This window comes from Malus domestica, chromosome 16 (genome assembly GCF_042453785.1).
Source record: "Malus domestica chromosome 16, GDT2T_hap1".
In the NCBI taxonomy this organism is placed as follows: Eukaryota; Viridiplantae; Streptophyta; class Magnoliopsida; order Rosales; family Rosaceae; genus Malus; species Malus domestica.
In genome coordinates, this window is record NC_091676.1 from 13,458,420 (window position 1) to 13,484,533 (window position 26,114).

At 39.2% G+C, this 26,114-nt stretch overlaps 1 long non-coding RNA gene across 1 annotated transcript; it reads right to left on the bottom strand.

Moving 5' to 3' along the window:
- Positions 1-3,163: 3,163 nt before the first annotated feature.
- On the bottom strand, positions 3,164-4,735 carry LOC114822112 (uncharacterized). The gene is made up of 2 exons (XR_003770226.2): positions 4,604-4,735; positions 3,164-3,900 (listed from the first exon to the last, which is right to left on the bottom strand). It is a non-coding gene; the product is annotated as an uncharacterized lncRNA (long non-coding RNA).
- Between the last annotated feature and the right edge of the window lie 21,379 nt (positions 4,736-26,114).

The window sequence follows — 26,114 nt, forward strand, 5'->3', positions numbered from 1 at the left end:
ATTTCTGCACGTGTCGTCATTTATTATTATTTTTTTTTTAGGAATTTAATAAATTATTTTCAGTTCATACAAAAACGCTTTTGAAAACATCAACAAAGCTTTCTCACCATCACTCTGTGGAGTTGTATTGATTCTAGAACTCAATTGTCCGCGGTTGCATCAGTTTCAAGTATTTAATGTTTTTTCTAATGTCTCTTTTTAAGTCTTTCGAAAAAAAATTCTACCTTTTTTGTCCTGAAATTCTATCTCAAAATTGCATTTTTTTAATCAAAGCATGAGGTTAAAAATCAAGTGTTTTTTTTGTTTTTGAAAAAAAAACACTTGTTATGTGATTGCGAGTCCAAAATCGCTTTTGAAGAGGCATATCCAAGCAGATTAGTGTCATTCAAGAACAATTAGAAAATGAGAACTAAAATTAAAAAATAGGCTGTGTGTCTGATTAAAGTTTGAATACGAAAAATTTCTATGAAAATTAGATTAATTAAAGTATCGTGTTATCATGAACCGAAAAGTTAAAAAAGAAAAAATCCCTGTACTACTAAAACTGCAAGATAAGATTTTTTTTTTTTTTTGGAAACTGCAAGATAAGATTTTTGGCTAATTTACTTGGCCTAATTAATTCTCATTCTATCAAGATAAAATGTTTGAGTAGCTTGGAAAGCAAACAAATTTAATAATTTGACTGGAATCAATTCCATTGACTCGAGTGAATAGAAATACGAGAGAAAGTGGTATTTTCATTTCATCTAACCGAAGAGTCTCGTAGTTGATATAGTTAATTAAAAACATTCACTCTTGCATTTAAAGTACTAAATCCAAATCTTTTCTCGGCTAATATATTGCTTGCATTAGAAAAAGTTTTTTTGAGTGACAGGTGGATTCAATTGAGATTTTGAGCAATTTTAAATCTTTTTATAAATTTGGGGTATTCAATTAGTATTTTAAGTGATTTTCTGAAATTCAACGTGTATTCAATCAAGATTTTAAGATAGTTTATTCAAATCCTGAGAAATCCGGGTGCATTGAATTAGGGTTTTAAAGAAGTTTATAACATTTTAGGTGTCTTCAATTATAAATTTGTTTTAAAGAGTTTTAAAAATTTGAGGAATTTGAGGGAATTGAAGAGATTTGGTAGTGTATTTTAAGCATTCACATATCTCACATCTCCACCACCTGAGATTTCGAGGGCATTGGACTCCATCAATTAAACTCCATCAAAATCCATAGATTTATAAATCCAATAAAATCCATTAGAATCTCTGAATACACATCATATTAAGATTAAAGAATACAACACTGAAATTCAAAAACATAAAAATAAACAACCGCAATTTCAATCTCCACTCCACGAGAGATTTTTCAGTGTGACCAGCACACAAAGTGGTGTACCACATGTCACTATGCAAATGATGGGATATGTGTATTAAAAAGTTAATAACTTCAAAAATAAAATTTTCCACCACTTGCATAAAAACATGTGGTGTAGTACTCGTATTCCCGTCATAATAAAAAAAGTATTCGGCAAAGGTTTGAATTCTCTAATGTCTTCCTCTTTCTTTCTCTCGGCTATGTATGTGCATTAGATCTGGAGAGTCGTTCCTCCTTTTCATGTTTATGCCGCATGCTCCCTATTTATACTCATCTTTTCCATATTTGGGCCTAACTACTTCACTATTTGGGCTTAGTAGCACTGGCCCACTTTCAACTATTGGCACAAGCCCAACACAGCTCCCGTAATTCTCCTCGCCGGATCTTCGGGTCGTCACGTATTTTTATCGTAAAGTTCATGTTTTTATCACAATTATGTACTCGTTTGGAAGTGCTTTTAAAATGACTAAAAGCGCTTTTGGTGAAATCGTTTTTGGAACTAATCTTTAGTAAAAAAGTAAGTGATCCTCAAAAAGCACTTAAAGTGCTTCCAATTATGTGTTTCTTGCATGAAACACTTAAAATCCCTATACAGCTATCACGATAAACCAACACAAACAGGAGTCTCATGGAAAACTATCACAAAGATAGTGTAACGATCCGAAAATTTATATTCGGAAGCAAATACTAAGATAGGCCCAAAATTTATTTCGGAAGATAATCACCAAATTCCTTTTCTTAGACAATTTCCAAGAAAAGATTAAATCTTTGTTATTTTATTATAGTTGCATCTAACCTCGTTAAATTGCCTACATACCCTACGAAGGGATCAAGCCATTCGTAGTTCACAAATTCAATATCTAACTCATTTCTGAAAATCATTCAAGTGACTAACAATCACTAACTAGGTTCAAACAGGTGAATCATATCAAATGCATATCATTCAAGTGACTGGCCACGCGCCGCCACGCGTAGCTGTTTTCGACGAACGAAAACCCAATTTTCTAACTCCAAAAATTACCAAATTTTACAGGGTTGTAGAACTCAACAAGGGGAAGAACTTTTCTACCTAGGCCGAAGCCTAGTTCGGCCGGGAAGTGGCCATAAAATGCCTCAAACCGCCGAAACCCTCGGTTTGGGTAGTTGATGATTCGCCACCAAAATGCACTCCGCCGCCTCATCCAAGGCTTGAGCCTTGCTTATGGGGTTGAGAGGAGTCCTTTGGTGGTGGTCATCGACGACAATCGTTGTCGGATTCACCAGAAAAAAGAACAAAGTTGTCGGGACACCTGTGAGTTTTGTGGCTTCGATTTGTGAATTTGGGTTTGAAACCTAGAATTCTAATACCACAGGGATGTTGGGCTCGATGAGAGCTTTCCATAGACACCGGAATCACCTCAATCGGATGTTGGACGGAGAAGTTAGAGCCAGGTCAAGGAACCGGGTTGGATCGGGTTGTACAAATCCAAAAAGATCGAGTGCTCCCTTACCTCCCTCCTTTCTCTCCCTTATTCCCTTGCCCATTCGTCCTCTCCCCCTCCTTTTCTCTCCCATATCCCTCATTTCCCTTCTCTCTCTTGCTGCCACCTGGTAGTTTCCACCCATTTTATTTATTTATTTCCAACAACAAAAACGTTTCTAATTTATTCGTTATAACTCCGTTTCATGAACGGTTTTCGCCTACGCACTCATAGGATCGAACTATATCAAGATATGTCAAGAAATACAATAAAATATACGAGGATAAAATATGTCCTCGTAAAATTACGTTTAGTCAACTAGGGGCATTTTCCACTTATCGATAAATTTTTCTACATTTTCATATATTTTAAATTTTCTAGGGCGTTACAGATAGTAGATGCGACAATCCTAAAACCGATACCCTGACATAAAGCTATCGACAACGAAACCACATAAATCGCATAAGCGACACAAACATATCACAACAACTACACAAAATCTACTAATCTAACCCTCTCAAAACGCTACAGAACAAATACTTAAAACTTAACTAAAGACGATGACGTGTCCACAAGGAAGACACGAGTACAAACGTAGTATGAGGCGTGGGTTGCAGGACCACATAGGTGTGTGGGTAGCAAGGACAACAAAGGCTTGGTTGCAAATCCCATGGTATGATAGAGCCACCATGGACATCGTTGTCTCCACCACCAAGAGCCTAGAGTAACCTGCATAAAATCTTTAGCACTAAAAGCTGCCAAGGGTTTTCGCCTACTGGGAAAAAGATAAGATCTGTAAACACCAAGGCCACATGGATCGCAACATAGCAAATTGAAATAGTAATCCACATATTGAATCAACGATTTAGGCAAGTGTGCATCAAATTTCCAACGGCAATGGCAAAGGTCATAATTAAGAGGCCATGTTCTTCACCGTAACAACGTTGTAGCCAGCCAGTACCACAGACCCAAAACTAAAGGATCGAGTTGAAATTTCCAAATGATGTGCCTCAACATACCCAATCCAACCAATAGAAAGCCTCAATGGCTTCAGTTCTGCAAATCAAACCGCCTGCAACAGTAAGATGTGGATGTTTCAAACCACCACGTACACTGTACACCCAAACTACCACTGTCGTGAACACAACCAACACGCTTAATAATGTAGGAGAAACAAAATTAGGTTGTTATCGATAAGAAGGATAATAGCCTGATTCCACCCAACTAGAGAGAGGTGTTGAGACGTGGATAGAGGAATAAGAAACGAGATAAAAGGAGGGGAATCAGCGAGAAGGGAAGAAAGGAGGGAAAATAGAAGGTTGAAGGTGAGGGAGGACTAAAAGAAATGAGGAAAGGGGTTGCTGCTAGCCCCAAGCTTGAGCAAGGGGCAGACGGCTGTGAAGCTTCTAGATTTAGGGTTTTTTTTTTTAAAAAGGGTTTTTTTTTTTTTTTTTTTGTAAGTCGGATGCAAATGACAACCCTTGGTAGAAAAAAATTGAGAAAAATCAACCATGTTAGATGTAAAATGACACCAATGTTTGTGAAAATTATAAAGAAAACAAAATCAAAATACAAAAAGTTGGAGGCCTCTTGGTAATATACCATTCATCCAAACAACAAGAAGAAAATTAGATACTAAATAAATAAAATGAGAAGGAGAATTAAATCAACAATACCATTCAAACAACCTAACAATACTCAAAATGAGACTTTACATAAACTACATATAATACATAAATATGATTAAAAACTACTAAAGTTTTGTGCTATCTTACTGTTATCGTTTAGTAAACCAATGATTCGATGTAACGACTTTGATTCATAATCTGAACGAGAAGGATGCTTCGATGTTTCATAACTCTTTATGGAAAACAAGAAGAGGAACATCAAATATGAGATTTTGAATGATAGGCACCTCGAACATCATAACCAATTTATAGTACGAGTGTATGTACGCTCTCCTTCGAAGGTTCCCACTAAACTACATTACACGTGGCAGCCTTTGACTGGTTACTTCATGTGTCAAATGCACAATGATTGGTCACAAGGGCACATAGCCACGTCATACTTGCTGACTAGAAAAATGATAGGGCAAGAATTATACTATGTGTGTTTGTGTGAAATATGTCAAGAAATGACGCCGTAAATAGATGAACAACGATTTTTTCGTTAGTTAATTAGTAGAAAAAGATGAAAATTTTAAAAACTAGTAAGTCAATAATAGCGAACAAAAGGATGTACCATTAGCTAAGCTAATAAGTCAGTCACAATACCGTCTAACGTAGGGGTGGGCACGGTGCGGTTCCACCCTTAAACTGGAACTGAAATCGAAAAATATCAACGGTTCGGTTCGGTGCAGTTTCGTATAAATTTATTACTAGAACCGTACGGTTCAGTCTACACTGGTTCCAATTCAATTCTTTCCGGTTTAGAGTTCCGAATACTAAATTATTTGAACACCAAATCATTATGCATTTCACATACATCTTCTAAAACGATTTTATAAAGTTGCATACAACACAAATCCTTTTTAATGTAAATGTCCTTGGCAGTGGCACCAAGTTAACAAAAAGAGACAATTAAAAGAAATATGCATTGGTCAGTCAGTAAACAAAAAAAATCAAGAACTTAAGCAACATCAGTCTCCTGATATTGGCAACAGCAGCAAGCAAAATCATTTGAGGGTGGGTGAGCCCTAATTGGGATGGATTCACTACTTTACAACTTTGTGAAACTAATTTTTTAACCTATTATACCATGACACGTGTGTATATATATAATTCATTCATTCATTCATTATTAATAAAATGGTTTGGTTTTGTTCCGACCGGTTCTTGTTCCTTCGAAACCAGAATCAAAATCGGTTTGAACTGGTCCGGTTCGGTTTTTGACTCAAAGTTGACTCTTTTTTTCAACGCAGATCTTTTTGGTTTTTTTTTTCATACAGTTTGATGCGATTTTGTGATTTGACAGTTTTTATGCCCACCCTTAATCTAACTTACAATACAAGTATATGCGATCGAGTATAACATTATGCATGCAAATTACTAATATGTGTGCGGTCTAACGCGCAAATGTGTTTTATCTCCTGGCTTGGGTATATTTTTCGCTCCACAATTTTGCTTGACTTTTTATTTTTTATACTTTTATTACGTTACCTACTATGCGGGTAGGTAACAAATCATTGAATATTTAAGTGAAATAAAAGGGCCAATAAATATTACCTAATACAACTTTCCATATAAAATTCAACGTAGATGGTATTTAATAACCAATTAGGTATAAAATCGAGCCAGGATTTTATTCGTTTTATTCTATTTTTAAAAAGAATCAAGATACGATAAAAATATAAAGCATGAACATTTCATATTAAAACTTGTTTGGCAAGATCATCAAGTTGTGTATGAACATGCTAAGTTCATCGTATTTGTGCACCAAATTTGAATTCCAAATGAAATGACGTGATCATTAGTTGTTTTTTTTTTTTAAATATAATGACCTTGGTTCTTAAATTATCTAAAATCAAATAGTTTTTTTCTTTTCCTAAAAGAAAAAAAATTGATTTGAGCAACCAAATAATCGAACCCACAAAACCACCACGGTTCAATGTGTCACGGTGTTGACTTACCTCGTCATCAACAACAACAATCAAGTCTTATCTCACTAAATGGATTGGTTGTATGAATCCTAAAACACCACTGAGCTCAGTTTTGCGCTAAGCCTTACCTCATCATGCTACGAAAACAACCACTTCAAGTCTTCAAGCATTTTAACCAACTTAGATTATAATACATCAATAGTACATTAGAGAGCAATGAATTTGGGTTAAACCACACAAGAACTTAAACCTAAGAGTTCACGCTTACAAATAACTCTCAAGCCTAACCATATGTAAATATCAGAACCTTGTATTCCTTGGAGGAGAAGGATTTCTTCCCTCCCTTATTACTACAAATAAAGGCATTGCGTAGGGGGAATAACATATCCTCTACACAACCCTACAAACACATATCTCTCTCTCTTTCTCTCTATATTTTCTCTGTGTTGCCGACCCCCTCTCCCCTGTCAGATAAATATAGACCACAATATGTTATCAGCACGCTCCTACCGCTACGCTTATGAATCTGATGTGGAAGTTTTTTCTGCATCAAACCAGTCTATCAATATCATCACGCGATCACGTTCTTTCAAAACAACGATTTTTATCTTGATATTTTTGCAGCCCTGATAGCATGAACATTTACCATAATGCATAACCAAACTTTACGTTTTTCAAATTTTAGATTCTACATAAATTGTGTATGCATTATATCCATAATTGTTGAATTATGTGTGTTGATGCACAAAATCAGCGAAGACTTTGGTACAACAGAAAGTGCCAGGTTTTGTGACCTTCGCTTGGTTGCTTCAGTCACTAGTGAGGATAAGTACGTAAATGAATAGAGACAGAGAAGCAAACACAGGATGTACGTGGTTCACCCAGATTGGCTACGTCCACGGAGTAGAGGAGTTCTTATTAGTAGTGAAGGGCTTACACAAGTACAAAGGATCAAGCTCTCAATTTAGTGAGTTCTTGTGAATGATTTAACACAAAATGGCATTAGCCAATATTGTGGGGGAATGACCCCTATTTATAGAAAAACTTGTAGCTTTGTCACATTGACATGTGTCATGTTATGATTGGTTCTTGATGTCGACACGTGCTGCGCTCTGATTGGCTTCTAATCTTGACACGTGTCGAGTAGTGATTGGCCTCCTGGTCGGAGGGGAACTCTTCTGGGTCCTTGACAGTATAGCGTTGGCCGGTGCTCGGTAGTTTCGGGATTGGTCAAGTATGGTACAAATAGTGCTCCCCTAAGTTCCTGAGTGAGGGAAACTCCTCGGTTGGGGACTTGCAAGATCCAATCCCTTGAGTAATCACGAAACTTCTAAGTACCGAAATGTGGTCTGATCTTCATCTGCCCTTCTCTGGAAGTACCTTTCCTCCATCCGGGAATGGTGTATTTAGCTGATGTTGACGCACAAGGTAATGTATCAATTTCACTTGAAGCTTAGTTGTAGTTTCGGGCTTAGTCAAGTGTGATACAAACCCTATAGTAGGAGTCCCCCAAGTCGCCGAGCTAGGAGATCTACCGAAAGAGGTGACAGACAAGGTAAGCAGTCAAACTTCCAAGTAAGCAACCCAGGATCAGAGGTTTGACTTCGGCTTCCGGTTGATTGTTCTCCTTCTCCTTGTCTCTCATTCAACTGCCAGGATAAGGAGAAGCAAATGGATAAGAGATGATATGAGATACTTTTGCTTTTGAAGAAGTGATGTGAAAAATAAGTTAACACACAAATTAAACCCTCTTTTTGACAATTGTAGTAAAGTATGTAAGTAGGGATCGTTCTAAACCGGGGATTAGGAGGGCTTGCTAAAACCTCTAAACTAACTCAAAAACATAAAAACAAAGTTAAAAACGTTTGAATAGACTTAAAGAACTCAAAACAGGTTCACAAGACTCAAAATAACTTAAAGACACTCAAAACTGCCTAAAAACACAAACTAGGCAGTTTCTGACTCTAGCACAACTTTGGACGAAATTTGGGTTTTGACTTGACTCAAAACACTCTAAAACACAAACAAACAAATTTTAAACACTTTGAAACAAGAAAGTAAAAGGGGGATTTTAGTTTTGATGAATTTGAAACAAACAAACAAGTTATAAAACTAGGAAGATTGTAAAACAAATTTAAGAAATAAGATGATGGATGGATTAGTTAGAGGTCCGTTCTTCACACATGACACACTTGTATATGAATTGATTTCCAATTGCTTTTCAATAAACTATGATGCTCAACACCCCAGATTAATTAGGTACGCTTAAATTAATCCTCAGATTTTCCTAATTTCATTGAATTGGATGATTGCATACAACAACCCAAAGCATTCCCCACAAGTTCCCTACATGAATTGCATAATAGAGATACAAGCAAGAATCATTAAGTTCTATAAAAATCATAAGCATTGACGAAACACTTGTAACTATGAATTGCATGAAACTTATGCCAAGAATTCAATTAACGCGATTGTGATAAACAACCTTCACTACTTATGAATATAAATTTGTAACGATTAGGTGAAACTCATTTATATTCTAGCATCTAATTCATGCATGAAAACTAAGTATGCATCCTTAATAAACATACAAGAATTAGTTATGAATAAAATAGATAATTGAATTGCAAACACAACTTATCAAATCACAATTGGAAGAAATCAATTTAAATCTCAAGCATGTTCATGGCTTCAAACTTCCCCCTAACTAAATAAGGGTTTAGCCACTCATACTTACAAAGCAAAGATAAACAAATTTAAACATTGAAAACAAAAGAAAGAAAACACCTAAAAACGCTCCAACAATCCAATTTGAATGGCAAGCACGTCCAAGATCCTTCTTCTTCTCTTTGTAGCGGCACAAGGTGTGGTTTGATGGATGAGTGGTAAATTATGGTGGTGGATGGATATAGGTGGGTTATGGTGAAGGGTGGATGGGTGGATTGTGTTCTCTTTGGTTTTCTTCCCCCTTGTTATGGTGAAGGGTGGATGTATTTATAGGCTAGGGAGAGGACCACTCCATTTCCTTTGCATGTGAGCTTGTGTGGGTGTGTGTTGGCATGTTTCCTCTTTACATTTACACACACATGCTTCATCATTTCAACCACACAACACACACATTTTCTGCCATGTTTTTCCCTTTACATTTACACACACATGACCTCCATCATTTCAACCACAAATCAACCCATTTTATGCCCATGTGTGTGTGTTTCCTTTGCCCATGTGTGTGTGTTTTTCCTTTGCATTTGTACACACATGTTCTTCATTATTTCAGCCAACAATCCACCCATTTTCTGCCCATGTCAAACTATCCATGCCTTGCCTTTCTCTTTGTGTATGTGCTGTCCACGTTTCTGAACCTTTCAGTGTTACAATGCCCATAACTTCTTCTAGAAAAATGATATTAACAATCCGTAAATTGCTCCAGAAAGTAGACATCCGTAGCTTTCCATGAATATAAGGCTCATTTTCTAATTCATTCTGAGCTGTTTGTAACATGCTTTCAAAGTCAGCTAATCTGCACAGGCAGTTTTGACGAATTTGTTGGTTGTCCATGTTTCTCTTTTGCACATGCCTTTCTTGCTGTTTTCTTCTTTGCATGTGTGTGTTGTCATCTTTGTTTCTCCTTTGCACATGACATGTGCTGTCCATGTTTAGATCCCCTTTGCATTTACACACACATGCTTCATCATTTCAATCACAAAACACACACAATTCCTTCACCTTTGCCATGAGTTTTGTCTTCACTTTGCATGTGGGCTTCTTTGCATGTGTTTTCTCCCTCTCTTGCCTTGAGTTTGCATGTGGGCTTCTTTGCATGTGTTTATCCTTGCAATTACACACACACATTTGCACACACAAAAGCCCAAAACGTCCATCCTCATGTCTCCATGTTTGCACCATCCAATCTTAGCCCAAAAATGCTCCACAATGCTCCAAAATGCATCTTCTTGCATCCTTGGCCCATAGAACCTACAAACACACAAAAATGGCTTAAACTACTAACATAACTAAGAACTAAGAACATAAATGCACGAAAACAAACATACTAAGTCGCATAAATATGCTCCTATCAAATTCCCCCACACTTAGCTTTTGCTAGTCCTCGAGCAAAACAAAGAAACAAAACATAAGAACAAAACAAAACCTAAACCTTCCAATATTTACCTTAGGGATTTTCAATGCAACATGACATGCAAAAGATCATCATAACCACATATTTTGGCCTTCCCTACCCTTGAGCACATACTTAATCATAGTCACCACATACTAGTTCACATATAACCAATTAAAACTATGTTTTGAATGTAGTAACATGCCTTAGAGAATCTGCTCAATTCCTTACAAGATACACTCTTATTTTCACTCCGATTTTCTGACTACACACCCTACACTAGGTGTATGTGAGAAGATTGATGTAAACATGAAAACGAACACTCACATATGTTTATAGCAAAGAAAGCAATTTCTAGAGTTATTAAGCATGTATAGATATGATCTCATGACTGGAATGCTACTACTTAGATGCGAGAACCAGGGACACCATATGCTCGTACCAATCCCAAACTCCACATATTGAAACGCATAACACTCAAGATTGAAGTTAAGGGTTGTAACGGGGTTAGGGGTGATTGGCTAACAATGAAAGGTAAGGAAACAAACGTTTTTAAAGCATAATAAGCAAAGTAATGAAATTGATGCTTAGAATTCCCTTTGAATGCAGCAACTAACTTTAAACACAATGGGGTTATTCATTCAACTTTTTAGGGCCGATTTCAACTATAAACAACACTTGTGAGTCTTTCCTCACTTATTTCAAACTCTTTTTCTTTCTTTTTTTCTTTTTCTTTTCTAACCCGTGCCTTATTACTTTCTTTTGGCACACAAAACACAAAAATCTCATTCCCCCATACTTGTTTTCTGCATAAAAACAATCAAAAGGAATTCATTTTAAGTCATGCTTCATTATGCTTTAAAAACAAGGGTATGGATAGTCCTAATCTAGGCTAGGTAAGGGAAATGTGGTTTAACAAAGAAAACAGGCTAAACAAGGCTCAACGGGGTTAAACTTAAACAAATATGCACGGGATAAGCTTTTTGGCTCTAGTTCACTACACAACTTCATCTTGAATATGTGTTATGCAAATCAATGTCATGCTTTGAATGGAACGGGCATAAGTTCTAGTATTTGGAACTAAATGATGAAACGCCTTCTAAGTAGCAACCAAGCAAAGAATGATGAGATCATGCAACGACTTTAGAAAACAAAAATGCACAGATTAATAACTCTCCAAAGAACGTATTAGGCTCAAGTCTCTCAAGGTTGTAGTGTTAGTTTGAGTTCCTTCCTTCAAGCATGTTACAAAAACTGATTTTTTTTCTTTGTGATTACATGTGAATTCGTAAACTATAACTATAACCAAGCATAAATCAAGAGCATATCAAACTTCCATCCATGTTTATAACTTTCTTTAACAGTCATGCAATTAAAAACCAAATCCTCATTATTTGTGTTGGAAGGTACCCTAAGACACAAACAAACACACAAAAACAACTCTTTTTGGCTTTTTCAAAACAATTTTTTCAAATTTTTGTCAAATTTTCGGATTTTTATGTCAAAACATACTAACATGCTTAAAAACACACTAAAAACACTTAAAACAGCAAGAAACAACATTGTAAGTGATAGGTGAATAAAATCCCACGAAAATCATGCAACAGCAACTTGTTTACCCCCCCCACACTTAAATCTAACATTGTCCTCAATGTTTCAAACATAAACTCACACAAAAGCAAACAAACAAACAACGAGGAAACATGATAAACATGGCAAAGTAAAAGCAACAGAAATGAGGGTTAAAGAACGCAAACACCTGGTTTTGGAGTCGGAAATTCCTAGGTCTTCTTTATTTCCATGGGTTGCCTCCATCACTAATGAGAACTCTAGGCATGCCAAACCTAGCAAAGATATTAGTTTTCACAAAATCTGCAACAACCTTTGAATCGTTAGTCCGGGTGGCTTTGGCTTCCACCCATTTGGAAACATAATCAACAGCTAGCAAGATATAAGTGAAACCAAAAGATGGAGGGAAATGACCCATGAAATCTATACCCCAATGTCAGAAAACACTATAATAAAAATAAAATAAATAAATAATAAGAAACAAAATAAAGCAATTGGACTGAAAACTTCCCTAGTTGTAGTAAAACCAAGCGATGACCCCCCAAGCTAAAATTCTGTAATCAACTTCAAGGGTGGAAATAACCAAAAGTTCCTGCAAAGAAAAGAAATAATTCAGTTAAGTAACGCAAGAATTGCAAACGAAAAATTGAAAATCACGATAAAAGACAATGAATAGAACTAATAAGTGATCATTGGTCGTGCTTGTTGACTTTCCACAGCTTTCCTCTTGAACTGGGTGACACTTAGCTTTTTACTTGCAAGTGATGATTTGATGATATTGTACGGCGAAGCTTTGCTCTTTGGGAATGTTGCAGTTCCCTATTTGTTCTCCAAGCAGATGTGGCAGCTTCTCTAGTTCCTCAGCTCGGACTCCTTCCGCTGGGATGATTGTGCAAGCTGCATTCTTCTCTGCTTGTTTCTTCTGTACGTTGTCTCCACATGCTGTTGGTATCATTTTCGCTTGCCTTATCTGTTCTTCAGGTAGATGTGGCAGCTTCTTTGGAAGTACATCAGCAGTGGAAGACGAGTACTCGAGAGCAATTTCTCCATGTCCTGCAGGTTAGAACAAAGACAAGGAAAAGGACATGGAGAATGCATGATATGAGATACTCTTGCTTTCAACCTTTATGATATGAAATACTTTTGCTCTGGATGGGCTGTTTGCAGGGGTATCCCAGGGAATGAGGAATACAGTGTGACTCGAGAGGGTTCTTTGGGAATGCATTCTCGGAGATGAAAAAGTGCTGAGAGTGTGTGCCTTTGCTGTGGAAGGCGAAGGTAAATACTTATAGGACTTTTCTTCACAACCGGAACTATTCTCTCACTCATTGTCGGCAGCCGGTGGATGGATGAATAGTACAAATTACGCGCTTTCTGACAAAGCTGCCCGTAATTTCCGCAAAGCAGATTCCTCATTGATATCTGGAATCGGCGCTTCGAGCTCTGAGCATCGTCGATTGTAGAGGTAGCATGTGACACGTGCGGATAAATATGGAAAAGAAGATTTGCCCGTGGGTTGAAGCCCAGCTTTTGAGAAAGCTAGCGTGTCTTTGACTGTTGAATTTCCCTCTTCGATTTCTGAATTGGTGCTTCGACAAACTGCCCGAGATTTTCGCAAAGCAATTTGCGTGTGACGAGTGACGACACGTCTAGACAAATTGATCTTTTGAAATCCGGGGTTCGGCTCGTGGTTTCTGAGCAAGCCCAGCCTTTAAGAAATGAAACGCCTCTTTTGAGAAAAGAATCCGGCTTTTGAGAAAGGAGCCCCGACTCTTCGATTTGCGAGAGGACGCTTCTCTGAGGAGCGCCTCTTTGATTTCTTCTTTTTATAGAGGCGTTAATTTTGTTCCATAACACACTTGAGCTCCCTCCTGTAAACACTCCCTCCTGTAAACTTCCAAAATCTTAATCAGTCTGATCTCTTCTTTCTCAACACTTTCAGAAAATGTCTGGCCCTTCCGATCGCCGTTTTGACTTGAACCGTGGTGAAGAGGCAGCCCCGCCTTCACCAGACAACATATGGCGCCCAACCTTCATATCCCCTACCAGTCCTCTTACCGTTGGGGATTCGGTGATGAAAAATGACATGACCGCTGCGGTGGTGGCCCGGAACCTTGTCACTCCCAGAGATAACAGACTGCTCGCTAGACGGTCTGATGAATTGGCGGTTAAGGAGTCTCTAGCTCTTAGCGTGCAGTGTGCGGGTTCTGTGTCCAACATGGCCCAACGCCTATTTGCTCGAACCCGTCACGTTGAATCGTTGGTGGCTGAAATACAGAGTCTCAAAGAGGAGATTAGAGGACTCAAGCATGAAAATAAACAATTGCACAAGCTTGCACACAATTATGCCACAAACATGAAGAGGAAAATTGACCAGCTGCAAGACACTGATGGTCAAATTTTACTTGATCATCGGAGGTTTGTGGGTTTGTTCCAACCGCATCTTCCTTCGTCTTCTGGGGCGGCACCGCGTAGTGAAGCTCCAACTGATCAACCTCTGCCGCCTCCTCCTTCTGTGGCCCCGCCGACTGCTGAAGCCCCGCCTACTACTGAAGCACCACCCGACCAATGAATACTATTAGTTTACATCATTGTAAAATATTTGTACTTTTTTTTACTTTTTTTTTTTTTTTTTTTTTTTTTTTGTTTTTGTTTTTTTTTTTTTAATATGTAAATTAATGTAGAAAGACTTTGGTTAACCTTCCCCCACACTTAAACTAAATAACACAAACTCACAGAAATCAACCAAATAACACAACTAACTAAACAAAACAAAATGAAAGCAGTAAAGATAAGGGTGTAAGAATTCAAATCTGATTTGGTTAGCGATTCCAAAGTCTCCCTTCGTTGAATGCTTGGGTTGCCTCCCAAGAAGCGCTTGATTTAACGTCTTTAGCCGGACGAAACTTTCCTTTAAACTCCCCTCGGCTCCAAAGCATGGAATTTATCTTTTAATGGGAGGTGATACTTGAAATGATTCGGCAATGGTTTAAATTCAAGAGTGGGTGCCTGAATCATCAAAATCAGAAAAATGTTAGTATAAATAAAAATTAAAATTGGAGAAGATGGCTTACTTTCTTTTTCCGACACAAACTCAATGACAAACACCACATTTTTGAACATTTCCAGGACTTTGAACTTGGCCAGGTTTACTATGATGGTTGTGGCTTGTCCCGTGTCATCAAACTCAACTGCTTTGGGCTTGATTGTCTCATGCACAGCCTCTTGGATGTATTCTTGATATGCTTCAACCACTTCATTTTCTTGAATCCCTTTTCTTGGTGTGCAAGGTTCTTTGAACATTTCAATACCATCGGGAACTTGTTTTGGTGCACCAAGAATTGGGATATCACTTTGCACCTTTGGAAGAGCTTCCACAATGTCTTTTTCACTCTCTTTGATATTTGGAATCAAAAACCTGCAAGGACAAAGGACATTCGGTGGAATAATGTTAGAATGAAGTGAATTTAGAACTTCCTCACCTGAGTTGGATGACATAGGGATTTGAGGAGCTTGCAGCAAGAATTCTTCTAAACTGCCCAGGTCGTCCTCCTCCTCTTCTGCTTGCAGCAGCAATTCATCCATGTTCGAGCTGTGTTTGGATGGTTCTGGGACAGCTTCATCCTTCATGTCACCTTCCAAGGTGATGGCTTCATCGATTTCACTTTCTGCCTTTGAATTTGCAATGTTTGAGTTGGAAAGTTCACTTTGATCTCGAATCTGTGCCATGAATTCCACAATCTGCCCAACTTGCATATCCAATTCGTCCAATCTTTTGACTCGGTCTTGCATCTCCTGGTTTTGATTTTCTACTCCCTGATTCAAAGAGGTGAGTAACTTATTAAGTGTATCATTATCCAAGGACGTACCTGAATTGAATTGGGTTGATTGTTGTGGTGGCTGTGACGGTTCATATGGCCACTGATAGAACTCTTCTGATGGCGGCAATTGTTCTTCTTTTCGTAAACCCTGCGCTACAGAAATTAGTCCTTCAAGAATTTCATTATAATTCATGGGCATACTTTGATTTGATTGGAATTGTTGTGGGGAATGCTGTGGTGGCTGCATAGGTCTTGAATAGAACTCGTCTTGCTGCCAATATCCACCTTGTTGAAATTGTTGAGGTTCATCCCACATATAATCTGAATTACCTCTCCAATCTGAATTGTAAGCGTTGGAAAAAATGTTGCCCCTCGATTGGTTATGGCCTTGATATCCACAAACATCTTCATTTGCATAAAATTGAGGACTTTGATAACCTTGCCCATAGGGCACATCAAATGTAGGGACACTTGGCATTGTGGTCCGTTCGGCATTATGAGTCAATTGAGCAGTGAGCTGTGCCAATTGAGCTTGAATGGTCGCAAGTGCCATGTCTCGCTCCATTTGTACCTAAAATCAAAAAAAAGAAAAATAAATCAAATATCAAAAGTAAAATACACAAACACCAATATAAACATAAACAAAAACAAAAATAAAGAATTGCTAATCCCCGGCAACGGCGCCAAAATTTGATGTGAAAAATAAGTTAACACACAAATTAAACCCTCTTTTTGACAATTGTAGTAAAGTATGTAAGTAGGGATCGTTCTAAACCGGGGATTAGGAGGGCTTGCTAAAACCTCTAAACTAACTCAAAAACATAAAAACAAAGTTAAAAACGTTTGAATAGACTTAAAGAACTCAAAACAGGTTCACAAGACTCAAAATAACTTAAAGACACTCAAAACTGCCTAAAAACACAAACTAGGCAGTTTCTGACTCTAGCACAACTTTGGACGAAATTTGGGTTTTGACTTGACTCAAAACACTCTAAAACACAAACAAACAAATTTTAAACACTTTGAAACAAGAAAGTAAAAGGGGGATTTTAGTTTTGATGAATTTGAAACAAACAAACAAGTTATAAAACTAGGAAGATTGTAAAACAAATTTAAGAAATAAGATGATGGATGGATTAGTTAGAGGTCCGTTCTTCACACATGACACACTTGTATATGAATTGATTTCCAATTGCTTTTCAATAAACTATGATGCTCAACACCCCAGATTAATTAGGTACGCTTAAATTAATCCTCAGATTTTCCTAATTTCATTGAATTGGATGATTGCATACAACAACCCAAAGCATTCCCCACAAGTTCCCTACATGAATTGCATAATAGAGATACAAGCAAGAATCATTAAGTTCTATAAAAATCATAAGCATTGACGAAACACTTGTAACTATGAATTGCATGAAACTTATGCCAAGAATTCAATTAACGCGATTGTGATAAACAACCTTCACTACTTATGAATATAAATTTGTAACGATTAGGTGAAACTCATTTATATTCTAGCATCTAATTCATGCATGAAAACTAAGTATGCATCCTTAATAAACATACAAGAATTAGTTATGAATAAAATAGATAATTGAATTGCAAACACAACTTATCAAATCACAATTGGAAGAAATCAATTTAAATCTCAAGCATGTTCATGGCTTCAAACTTCCCCCTAACTAAATAAGGGTTTAGCCACTCATACTTACAAAGCAAAGATAAACAAATTTAAACATTGAAAACAAAAGAAAGAAAACACCTAAAAACGCTCCAACAATCCAATTTGAATGGCAAGCACGTCCAAGATCCTTCTTCTTCTCTTTGTAGCGGCACAAGGTGTGGTTTGATGGATGAGTGGTAAATTATGGTGGTGGATGGATATAGGTGGGTTATGGTGAAGGGTGGATGGGTGGATTGTGTTCTCTTTGGTTTTCTTCCCCCTTGTTATGGTGAAGGGTGGATGTATTTATAGGCTAGGGAGAGGACCACTCCATTTCCTTTGCATGTGAGCTTGTGTGGGTGTGTGTTGGCATGTTTCCTCTTTACATTTACACACACATGCTTCATCATTTCAACCACACAACACACACATTTTCTGCCATGTTTTTCCCTTTACATTTACACACACATGACCTCCATCATTTCAACCACAAATCAACCCATTTTATGCCCATGTGTGTGTGTTTCCTTTGCCCATGTGTGTGTGTTTTTCCTTTGCATTTGTACACACATGTTCTTCATTATTTCAGCCAACAATCCACCCATTTTCTGCCCATGTCAAACTATCCATGCCTTGCCTTTCTCTTTGTGTATGTGCTGTCCACGTTTCTGAACCTTTCAGTGTTACAATGCCCATAACTTCTTCTAGAAAAATGATATTAACAATCCGTAAATTGCTCCAGAAAGTAGACATCCGTAGCTTTCCATGAATATAAGGCTCATTTTCTAATTCATTCTGAGCTGTTTGTAACATGCTTTCAAAGTCAGCTAATCTGCACAGGCAGTTTTGACGAATTTGTTGGTTGTCCATGTTTCTCTTTTGCACATGCCTTTCTTGCTGTTTTCTTCTTTGCATGTGTGTGTTGTCATCTTTGTTTCTCCTTTGCACATGACATGTGCTGTCCATGTTTAGATCCCCTTTGCATTTACACACACATGCTTCATCATTTCAATCACAAAACACACACAATTCCTTCACCTTTGCCATGAGTTTTGTCTTCACTTTGCATGTGGGCTTCTTTGCATGTGTTTTCTCCCTCTCTTGCCTTGAGTTTGCATGTGGGCTTCATTGCATGTGTTTATCCTTGCAATTACACACACACATTTGCACACACAAAAGCCCAAAACGTCCATCCTCATGTCTCCATGTTTGCACCATCCAATCTTAGCCCAAAAATGCTCCACAATGCTCCAAAATGCATCTTCTTGCATCCTTGGCCCATAGAACCTACAAACACACAAAAATGGCTTAAACTACTAACATAACTAAGAACTAAGAACATAAATGCACGAAAACAAACATACTAAGTCGCATAAATATGCTCCTATCAAGAAGTAACTTTCCACAGGCTTATTCTTGAACTGTGCTGGAGGGTTTTCTGGTGCCCTTCAGAGTATAAGGCCGACTCAAAAATTTGAGGGTCAAAACAAGTCCATCAAATCTAGAGTACGTTCGACCTTGATGATATGGGATACTTTTGCTGTTGACGGAATAATGAATGTGGTATGGAAAGGTGTCGTGCTGTAGTGATCTGTTTCAGCTCACCGTTGAACTTTCTGCTTCAATCTTTTGCATGGCAGAAGTGGTGTGCAACCTTTGCATTTAAATGGTCCTTCAGAACATTCCTTCATAGTGACTCATCCACGCTTGGCAGCTTCAGTGTAAAGAGCCAATATCTGATCAACTGTCATGAGGTATTTGCCGGTGGAATTCGTGACCTTGACAGCAGTTGAGGATGAGTACTCGAGAGCAATGCTAAGTAAGCAACCAGGCAAAGGCTCCAGGCAGTCAGTTCCAAATTGGAGGTTTGATTTCAGGTTCCGACTGACTGCTCTCTTTCTCCTTGTCCTGCAGGTGTGGACAAGGACAAAGACAAAGATAGGGAGAAAGCATGATATGGGATACTCTTGCTTTCGACCCTGATGATATGAGATACTCTTGTTCTTGGTGTGGCTTATTTGCTGAGGTATTATCGGGGGGAAATAAAGCTGAGTATTTCGAGAGGTTATGTTGAGGGTGCCTTTTCGAATGCGAGAAAGGGTTGAGCATTTTTGCAGGTTTGCCTGTCCGTTGAGGAGGGAGGTCAATGTATATAGGGATTTCCCAATAACAAGTAGTAATGCTATTCCTTTACCCTTCTTGGTCACAGCAATGTAGTGGGAGTTGCCAGCTTCACGTGTTTTAATTTTGTCAGAGCACTTTGAAAAAGTGGTATGTGGTATCTGGAAAGCTGATATTACGTGTGAAGATTACAGACAAGCTTTATCTAAGGAAATCTGGCTCTCGAAGTTCTGAGAGTTGTGCCTCTTCGGTTTTCGAACAAGCAATCCCGTCGAGGATCTGACTCTCGAGATTCGGAAAGCGGTGCTACTCCGGTTTTTGAGAAAGTAATTATGTTGGGAGTCTTTTCTCGAATGTGAGTAAAGGTTGGACGTTCTTGCCAACCTGTCTTGCCGCAAAACACGGAGGTCGACACACATAGGGACTTTCCAGTTGTCAAGCAGTGGTGCTGTTCCTTTACCCTTATGGGTAATAGTAGGGTAGCTGGAACTTCGAAATTCTCGTGCCTAAACTTTGTCAGAGATCTTTGATAAAGTTATATGTGGTACCCGAGGAGTTGATGGTGCATATGGAGAGCGGTGATTGAACAGTAAGATTCACGTGCTTTCTACTTCACCAGAAATCTTCGACAGATTGCCCGTAATTTCCGCAAAGCTGAGTGTGCATGTGACAGGTGCTGACGAGGCTAAAAAAGCAGGTGCTTCTTCGATTTCTGAGATCGGCCCTCGTGGTCTCTGAGCAGCCCAGCTTTTGAGAAAGCAAACGCCTCTTCGATTTCTGAGATCGGCCCTCGTGGTCTCTGAGCAGCCCAGCTTTTGAGAAAGCAAACGCCTCTTCGATTTCTGAGATCGGCCCTCGTGGTCTCTGAGCAGCCCAGCTTTTGAGAAAGCAAACGCCTCTTCGATTTCTGAAGCTCCGTCGAGTGCAGATTTTTATAGAGGCTGGCATTAAGTTCCACAGCACACTTGAATCTCTACCAGTAGAAGCTCATTTCTTGCACTTCTAAGATCTTGATTTGTCTGACCTCTTCCCTCTTCAACACATTTGAAAATGTCTGGACCCTCCGACCGTCGTTTTGACTTGAACCTTGGAGAAGAGACAGCCACGCCTTCTCCAGACAACATATGGCGCCCATCCTTCATATCCCCTACTGGTCCTCTTACCGTTGGGGATTCTGTGATAAAGAATGATATGACCGCTGCAGTGGTGGCCAGGAACCTTCTCACTCCCAAAGATAACAGACTACTTTCCAAACGGTCTGATGAGTTGGCTGTTAAGGACTCTCTGGCTCTTAGTGTTCAGTGTGCAGGTTCTGTGTCTAATATGGCCCAACGCCTATTTGCTAGAACCCGCCAAGTTGAATCATTGGCTGCTGAAGTGATGAGTCTCAAACAGGAGATTAGAGGGCTCAAGCATGAGAATAAGCAGTTGCACCGGCTCGCCCATGACTATGCTACAAACATGAAGAGGAAGCTTGACCAGATGAAGGAATCTGATGGTAAGGTTTTACTTGATCATCAGCGGTTTGTGGGTTTGTTCCAAAGGCATTTATTGCCTTCGTCCTCTGGGGCTGTACCTGGTAATGAAGCTTCAAATGATGAACCTCCAATGCCTCCTCCTTCTGGGGTTTTGTCAAGTACTGAGGCTCCGGATAACCACCCTCCGGTGCTTTCTCTTTCTGGGGCTCTACCGACTGCTGAGACTTCCCCTAAGCAACCTTTGTGAAGGCTCCCTTTTGTTTGTTTATTTTGACTCATGTATATGTACATATTTGTGGCTTATCGAAAATATTAATAAATAAGCTTTGCTTCATTTCAATATATTGTGTTAAATACACCAAAGCCTTCTTCATAAAGTTCTTTGAATTTTTGCTTTTGTTGAAACCTGTATTGTTGAAGCTTTGTGAGTGAAGCATGTAGTTTGAGGTAGTGTTCCCTTAATTTCCCGAGTGAGGAAAACTTCTCGGTTGGAGACTTGAAAAATCTAAGTCACTGAGTGGTTGTGAGACTGCCGAGTATTAAGGTGCAGTAGCATATGGTGGGAGTCCCCCAAGTCTTCAGGCGAAGAGAGTTGCCGAATGAGGTGTCTCGCTTGTTACTAATTTGTCAAAGTAACGAATCCTTGTTTCGATGTCACACATTCGCATATGCCTTATCTAAAAATATTTCCAACTTTTGTGTGTTTGATGCTGCATGCTATTGACTAGACAAGATCAAGTGCAATTAGTAGCTTTTCTCTCTTTTTCATCTTTTCTTTGGTGGAATTGCTTTTCGTTTCCACTAATCAGCCTGAGTGGATGCAAGATAACACCATTCTCTATAGCTCAGATCGCAAAGTCGTCTTCATGAAAGTTGTTCCTTATCTTGTGAACTACAACATCTCCAAATTTGAGATCCATCGGAGTAGTACAACTCCAGAAATTCAGGTATGATGAGTAACTGTTCATCAATTTTCTGTTAACCCGTCAGACTTGTTGTGAGCTTCTAAACTCCATTTTTTCTTGTTCATCTCAACATACTTTCTTCATCGAAGTTGTTCCTCACCTTGTCAGCTACAACATATCCCAATTTGAGATCCATCGGAGCAGTACAAATCCAGAAATTCAGGTATGATGAGTGACTGTTCATCATTTTTCTGTCAACCTGTCAGACTTGTTGTGAGCTTCGAAACTCCATTTTCTCTTGTTCAGATCAACATACTTTCTTCATCGAAGTTGTTCCTTAACTTGTGAACTACAACATATCCAAATTTGAGGTCCCTCGGAGCAGTATAACTCCAGAAATTCAGGTATGATGAGTGACTGTTCATCATTTTTCTGTCAACCTGTCAGACTTGTTGTGAACTTCGAAACTCCATTTTCTCTTGTTCAGATCAACATACTTTCTTCATCGAAGTTGTTCCTTAACTTGTGAACTACAACATATCCAAATTTGAGGTCCCTCGGAGCAGTATAACTTCAGAAATCCAGGTATGATGAGTGACTGTTTATCATTTGTCTGTCAACCCGTCAGATTTGTTGTGAGCTTCGAAACTCCATTTTCTAGTGTTCAGATCAGCATGCTTTCTTCATTGAAGTTGTGCCTCATCGTCTCTTTCATAACATATCAAAAATTCAGAATGAACTAATGGTTAAATATTTCCAGATCTTCGAAACATCATAGCAGCTTCGAAATCTGCAAGAATCCGACTGTCATGTTTGGAGCTTCAACACTTTAATTTCCGTCGCTCAAACAGAAATGGTTCCTTCTTGAAAGTTGTTCATATGCTCAAAAACTATAGGGTGTCCAAAATTCAGCTCCATTGGAGAAGAGCAGAGGTTGCAGAAATTTGATAGATGAAAGGAGGCGGAAGAGGGAGAGAGAGAAAAAGTCTCTTGGGTTGGATTTCTATTTTGGGGCAGATTCCAAGTTTTGTAGCACCTTCATTATTGATGAATTGCTTGTACTTTTGTCCATTATGAAACTTGGGACTTTGGCTTGTTGTTGGATCTATTATAATATGTTTGGAAACATATACATAATTGCTTGTTTGGTTATGACAGAGATGTTGTGGGTGTAGAACAAAACAAATGTTTGTGTTGACCTGTGTTTTTGTACAAGTTCAAGGGCATCTTGGGTTTTGTGAACAAAATTTGTTTATTTGGAGCAAGGTTTTGTGTTGAAGCTTTGTAGGTGAAGCTTTGGTGTTGAAGCTTTCTAGGTGAAGCTTTGATGGTGAAGCTTTCTGGGTGAAGCTATGTAGGTGAAGCTTTCTAGGTGAAGCTTTTTTAGGTGAAGCTTTGTAGGTGAAGCTTTTTTAAGTGAAGCTTTTCGGGTGAAGTTTTTTGGGTGAAGCTTTGTGGGTGAAGCTTTTTAGGTGAAGCTTTGTGGGTGAAGCTTTTTTAGGTGAAGCTGTTTGGGTGAAGCTTTTTGGAGGTGAAGTTTTTTTTTTTTTTTTTTGGGTGAAGCTTTTTGGAGGTGAAGTTTTTGTTTGGGTGAAGCTTTTTTAGGTGAAGCTTTTTGGGTGAAACTTTTTGGATGAAGCTTTTTGGGTGAAGTTTTGGAGGTGAAGCTTTTCGGGTGAAGCTTTTTGGATGAAGCTGTTTTTTTTTTTTTTTTTTTGACGCTTGACACGGTCTTCATTTGCTTGTTTTGTAGTGACTGTGGAAGACGGATTGCTTTCTGATTGAGAAGGGTTCCGGCATCGCTTTGCACCATCTTCATGTGGGTAATATAGGAACTTCCTTATGTTTTGATCATGCATGTAGTGATAGAATTTGTTTCTTCTTTTTGTAGATGTCAGAGCCTGGAAGTTCTAGTGATGAGGGCTCTTCTAGCTTTAGCTCTAAGTCTGAGTCTGCAATGTCGGAGTCTTCAGGGTCTTTGTTAGAGTCCTGTACTAGAGAAACATTGGATGATCTTCCCAACCGTCAAACTTTAGCTATTGCTAGTTCTTCCTCCATGGCGTTGGGTGAGGGGGTTTCTCCTGATATGTCTTTGCCTCGGCGGAGGCATGGTTATAAGCCTGCGCCATCACCTCAGAGTAAGTCTTCCAAGTATTGGCATTGATCATGTATTTAAAGAAACAATCACGTAGGCCTGCCGTGAAGGCTTTGAGGGCAGTCTTGTCGTCTGCCTCGGCACACCGGGAGTATTCATGGCTGAAGCGGCCAGCATACATACGTAATGACTCGTCTGGCCTCTGACGGATAGTGTACAGGTCATCTGCAGAGTGCAAGCGATTGGTTTGGAAAATGTGTTGGGAAACAAATAGTTTCCTCAATTCCTCAAATGAGTCTACCGTCTCAGGTGTAAGACGACAATACCAATTTAGAGCTCCGCCAGAGAGGGTGGAGGGGAAGAGAAGACATCGCTCTTCGTCGGTGTGCATCTGGTATGCCATGGTGGACTCAAAGAGGTTAAGGTGCTCAATCGGGTCCTCTTTTCCAGTATAAAGTTGCAAGCCAAGCTTCTGCTTTGTCTTTGCTTGAAGGGGGGTGTTGAGGATCCTCCTTGTAAGAGGGCCAGGCCTGGGTTGGTTCCAGTCAGGTATTTCAGCCTGACATTCAGCCTTCAACTTGTTTACTTCCTCAAGAAGTTGTAGGACAAGGGGGTCCTGAGCGGAGTTATGTGCCACTGGAGCTTTCTTTCGTAAATCTCCATCTCCTCTTGGAATTAGGAAGGTTTGATCAAGGGCATGTGATTTTTCCCTGGACTCGCTGTACTGGCTTCCAGGGTATGTCTGTCGGAACATCTCTGAGTCCCCTGTACCCTCATGTCTCTCTAGGACTTGTTGCCCCTTCCCCAAATTGGTGGCCGGCTCGGGCCGTGGCAGGGGACCGAGTCTCTCAGAAATCCTTGGGTCATTGATCTTTGAGCTTATATGGATGGAATTCTCTCGACGTTGCTTCAGGAAATCCCGACAATCGCGAAAGACGGCTTTCGATCCTTCTGCCCCTTCAGCAAAGAGGTGTCTCCCTCCACTTCTCATGGTTCGGGTCGAAGCAACTGGGTTAAGAGAAGCCTCATGTTGATTATCAAATCGAGGGGTAATTTGTTCCCTATCAGGGATATCTATGTCGAATGCATGTGACCCTCCATGTTGGAGGGCACCCAGTTGATGGTTGACTTCCACGGGGGCAACAAGCTCGCGTGTCTGAGCTTGCCTAGCTTCGTGAAGTGTCTCGAAGAGCTTCTCATATTGCTCCTGGAGGACCTCATTCCTCATTGCTATCTTGTTGTTCTGAGCTTCCAACTCATCGACTTTAGCTTGAAGAAGAACTTGTTTTCCTTCCTTCTTTCGTTGTTTCGCACTATGTGCAAGAGGGGTGTCATTCTGTGTGCTGTGGCTTCCTTCGCTTCCCATGCTGGAGAGGGATGCCTGATCAAAAGAAAGTGTACGAATGATAGAAACCAGCTTGACACAGCTGAAGAGAGTAGGAATAAGTGTCGTTTCCCACAGACGGCGCCAAATGTTGATGCACAAAATCAGCGAAGACTTTGGTACAACAGAAAGTGTCAGGTTTTGTGACCTTCGCTTGGTTGCTTCGGTCATTAGTGAGGATAAGTACGTAAATGAATAGAGACAGAGAAGCAAACACAGGATGTACGTGGTTCACCCAGATTGGCTACGTCCACGGAGTAGAGGAGTTCTTATTAGTAGTGAAGGGCTTACACAAGTACAAAGGATCAAGCTCTCAATTTAGTGAGTTCTTGTGAATGATTTAACACAAAATGGCATTAGACAATATTGTGGGGGAATGACCCCTATTTATAGAAAAACTTGTAGCTTTGTCACATTGACATGTGTCATGTTATGATTGGTTCTTGATGTCGACACGTGCTGCGCTCTGATTGGCTTCTAATCTTGACACGTGTCGAGTAGTGATTGGCCTCCTGGTCGGAGGGGAACTCTT